General features: G+C 42.5%; 1 long non-coding RNA gene across 1 annotated transcript; it reads left to right on the forward strand.

Moving 5' to 3' along the window:
- Positions 1-741: 741 nt before the first annotated feature.
- LOC106565003 (uncharacterized) lies at positions 742-4,307 on the forward strand. The gene is made up of 3 exons (XR_001319580.2): positions 742-1,234; positions 3,091-3,228; positions 3,647-4,307. It is a non-coding gene; the product is annotated as an uncharacterized lncRNA (long non-coding RNA).
- Positions 4,308-5,130: the final 823 nt, after the last annotated feature.

Here is a 5,130-nt window from a genome sequence, read left to right on the forward strand (position 1 = left end):
ATTGTTTTTTGAATCGCAGACTGTGGCTCTAAACTGAGAATATTACATTCCAAGTAACTCACATCTATGTATGTTGTTAAATAAGAGCGCGAAGTGCAAACAATGACATTTATTTCAAAATTACTTCTAAATTACGAAATCGATAGGATAAAATATAATTTAGATACCCTTGCTCCATCCATGGCGTAGCTTAATGATCCAAATGCAAAATGGCTTTACACTAATAAAGCTGGAGCAGTAAGAGTTTAACCAGTGCAAAGTGCATCTATCTGCTTGGACTGCAGGACACGATGCTTTCCAGAGACACACACACACACACACACACACACACACACACACACACACACACACACACACACACACACACCAAATATTGACCTTGTATTGTTTTTTTTTCATCTGGGTGGTAAGCCTGTATTTAAACCCTCAAGCCTCTGATCTAATCTCGTCGCTGTCAGTTAAAAGGATTCTGGCCTGGCTGGCAGTGTATATGCATATTTATTACAGACGGCCATGCTGGGATTTTTTTTTTATTATGATGGGAAAGCAATTTCCTTTTAAATACTTAACATTTTTTATTCTGCAAATTTGTATTCCAGTTCCTGCGCAGGTGCATCTGTTTCCATGTATTTTGCCTGGTGTTTTTTTTCAAAATCAAAGCCTGCAGAGTAAAGGATAGCTGACTCTGATTTCAGTGTATATTTTGTTGTGGAGCAAGAGCAAAAACTCCTGCCTAGAGGGTCAACTGCCCCTTAGAACCAACTTCTCTGGTTTGAAACGGCCTATGTGGCATCGATATGAGTCAGACACATTCATTTCAGTGTCAAAATTGACGACAAAACTGTGTTTTGTAAGTGAGTTCATCACAACTACTGGAGGGTTGGGTATGGATTACTTAACGCCGATTTATGGACATTCTGGTGTCTGCATTGAACGTACAGCATTTACTGCGATGCGGCCTCTGCAGAAGTCAGGGCATTCATACTTGTGCTTCTCAGAGCAGAGCTGTTGTGAATGAAGTTGTCAAGGAAGTGAGTTTGTGTTTATACAGGACGTATCGCCCCCACCTGCAGTCAGACAATGTTAAATCGGAGCTATACGGAGCCCTCACATTGTTACAAAATTTGGGAGGCCATGGCGAGATGGTACGGAGCTCCGCAATTGCGGCACACCCTTGAGTTACATTCAACATGGTTACTTCTGCTGCCTGTCAACCGTCAAACTACTGGTGATGGTGAGTACGTTAGTAGATAGTTATTACTATACAACATTATTTGATAATGCTAGCGAGCTAAATACATCAAGCTAACGTGTAATGTGATGTAGCATGTCAGAAGGGACAAAAGGTGACTACAAATAAGACAGGTATAATATTTGTACATTGTTATATTAGCAGAACATTGCTTCTAACAATATTATGTGTCGTATGGTTTATTCTACATGGAACTGTTACACTTGAAAGTTATCAAAACACTTTGTTTATCAGCTTCCTCCTGGAGGTAGCTTTGAATTTGGCAGTAGCCTAGAGAGTGGTATGAGAAGAGTGCCATCCTCCTGCATCTCACTTCTGTCTGTAGTTATTGAACTGCCTTCTGGACCCATGGGTTGAGGGAGTGCACTCCACCCCTCTTGCCACCTGATTGCACCTGTCCATAACCTGAAATACATTACATAGATGGAATGGACTTCATCCCCCACTGGAGTCTGTATACTAGCTATGCTACCAGTTTATACGAACGGGAGTTAGCATTTAGCAGCTACTTTTTCTAAATCTAAAAAGGGACAACTTCTAAACGTTATGCAGCCAAATATATCTAAATCTTATTTTAGTAACCCCATTGTGGGCATTTTACAATCAATCATGACAGATTTGACATATCTACTTTGTTAGATCAGATTTGTAGGCCAATCCAGCATCCTATCCCCCACGGTCTGCATTCCATTGACCTCTTTATGGCATCTATCCCCATTACCTCCCGATCTGCTGGGGACAATAAAAGGACACTAAAATGTGCATTTTTATCACACAACACAATGCCATAGATGTGTCAACTTTTGAGGGAGCCGCAAATTGGCATGCTGACTATAGAAATGTTCACCAGAGACTGTTGCCAGAGAATTTAATGTTAATTGTTCTACCTTAAGCTGCCTCCAACGTTGTTTTAGAGACTTTGGCAGTATGTCCAACCGCCTGCCTCACAACCACAGACCTCATATAACCACGGAATACAGACTACGGAATCCTCTGTAACAGAGTCTCCCATCAATATTTTAAATGAATTCAGTGGCACTAACATACCTAGATGAAGCATGGATTGTAGACTATTCCATGCCTCTGGTGCACAAGACGAGAAGGAAGTCTTGCCTAATACTGTAAATGTCCTAGGGACTTTAAGTAGCAACCGCCTAGCAGACTGGGTATGGTAACTGCTGGTGGTGAAGGAGACCAGACTACAGAGGGAGTATACCCAAAAGGGCTTTGTAGATGAACACATACAAATGTAGCTTTCTGCGCATATAATGTCTCGACTTTTGAGGGAACTTTCTGACACAGATGTCTCAACTTTTGAGGGAGCGCGCAATTGGCATGCTGACTGCATAAATATCCACCAGAGCTGTTGCCAGAGAATTTAATGTTCATTTTTTTACCTTAAGCTGCCTCCAACGTCGTTTTAGAGACTTTGGCAGTAAGTCCAACCGGCCTCACAACCGCAGACCTCGTGTAACCACGCCAGCCCAGGATCTCCACATCTGGCTTTTTCACCTGCGGGATCGTCTGAGACCAGCCACACGAACATCTGATGGAACTGAGGAGTATTTCTGTCTGCAATAAAGCCCTTTTGTGGGGAAAACCTCACTCTGATTGGCTGGGCCTTGCTCCACAGTAGGTGGGCCAGTCTCCCAAGTGGGTGGGCCTATGCCTTCCCATGCCCACCCATAGCTGTACCCCTACCCAGTCATGTGAAATCCATAGATTAGGGCCTAATTTATTTATTTAAATTGACTGATTTCCTTATATGAATTGTAAATCATTGAAATTGTTTGTTCAGTATAGTAAAACGTTGTCTAATCACAGACTGTGTCCTACAGACTAATCCAGCTGCTGCTGCTGATGTTGACACCAGCTTTAGTAGTACAGAGCCTGTAGACCCATTGGATGAAAGTATTCAGCCTGGAATAAACTCAAGCTCAAAATGATCTGACTTTGAAACAAGCCGACAGCCAAAGGTATTTATGAAAGCACAATACCCTCTTGAGAAAACAAAATCACTAATACACCAAGTGCTCCTCAAACTTTTCACATTCTTGCAGTCAGTTCTTAGGCATGGGGGAGAGAGGCTGTTAGTATCCTCGTCGACCTTATTCACTCTACTGTTGGCAGTGCTTGTCTCGTCAACAGCACAACTGTAGGTGGTCATACACAACTAGACTCTCTACAAGTCAAGCCCCACTCAAACTTTTCACACCTTTGTTAACAGTCCATCTCAATGCCCCATTATTGACTATTGAGTGTAATTAAACACATACCAGTCTACTGTAGCCTTTTTTGTTTAATGATTAACATGTTTTATTGTATGGTTACACATCCTCATGATCGGTCTTCATGTTTTACACATCCTCATGGTCAGTCTTCATGTCTTTCCAGGAGAATTATAGAACAAACAAATCTTCTGCATGAGGTTGAAGCAGCGGGTGGTGAAGAAAGAGAGGCTTTTCTACTTGGCTGTGGAGTGCAGAAAGGACCAGACTGTTGTCTACAAGGAGCCAGAGTCACATCCCCCCCAAACCTAACATCACTGCCAACATCGCCACAGCACCAAAGCTTGCTAAACCAGCTGCCATTACCCAAAACAAGGAGAGGTTCACCAGCTGAAGAACATTCTGGAACTTGCCTGGAACATTCAACCAACACAACATCCATATTCTGTTAGACTGATGTTGTAGTATAATATAGAATTGTAACGGAGACGCAGGGAGCTCCTCCTCGGAGTGCTAGATGAACGGGGAGTAATCAGGGAAGTGATGACCTCCCCCCTCCGACGTGCGGCCCCAGCCGCAGGACGACACCGGCCCCGAGGGCGAAGAGCGGGCCGGTCTGGACGGCGAAGGTGGAAATCTCAGATGAGATTAGTCTGTTAATGTAGCAAATAAGTAGACATGTCTTGTATTCAGGACAAAGTTTATTTGTTCTGGGGACCGTGGTAATTTTACACAGCAGTATGCAGGAATACAGTATATACAGTAGAAGAAATACTAATACTAACGCTTTTAATAAATACTACAGTTCTACAAAGGGAATACTTGCATATGGTGTGTTTGGGTGGTGCAGTGAGGTGTTCGGAGTCACTTTGATACAATGGGAGTTTGCTGTTATGGGACCTTTCACATCTTGTCTTGAGTCATCAATTATATTTCTTGTCTGTGAGAGAAAGAAGAAAACTCTATTACACATTCATGGGCAATCGTTGTTTACTGTCTGTATTCCTACTGTAGCAGCATGCTGTAGAATGAGACATCTCACAGACATGTTAAATAGCTAGCTAGCTACAACACACAGGTATAGGTACCCCAAGTCTAATATGAGTCATCAAGCCAAAGTCATTCCTTTATTCTCCAGTATCATCATCAAAACATTTCTCCAGTTTTGCTCATAATGCGAGGCACCGAGGGTAGTTAGCTAGCTACAACGTTAGACTACAGTACATTTTAAATATAGTAAACAACACGGCTAGCTTGGCTTGTAGTGGTTCTAACAAGCCGCGTTATCGCCGAATCGATCACCAAATTGTACTGAACAACACTGCCTCGGTTAAAAGATAGATTATATTGCTAGCTAGCTGCCGCTGCTTGCTGGCCTTGTAATTATTTTTCTTGCTGTCTCAACTTCTCTTCAGTGTATTCCGGCTCACATAAATAGGCCCGTACGTTCCTATGTAAAATAAAATAAAGGTTTTGTCGTTCAGCTCTTCTTGGAAAGAGGAAGCAGCCATTGTAGCAAATTATTGAGCATTCTCGGTAACATAGCTCCTGTGAACCTGTAAACTAGTACCGCCCCCATTTTTAAAAGCTTGCCTTCGAGGGTGGGAACAAGGAAGTATGGCTCCCGTCAGGCTATAGTCTATACAAAAC

The sequence above is a fragment of the Salmo salar genome, chromosome ssa12, assembly GCF_905237065.1.
Source record: "Salmo salar chromosome ssa12, Ssal_v3.1, whole genome shotgun sequence".
In the NCBI taxonomy this organism is placed as follows: domain Eukaryota; kingdom Metazoa; phylum Chordata; class Actinopteri; order Salmoniformes; family Salmonidae; genus Salmo; species Salmo salar.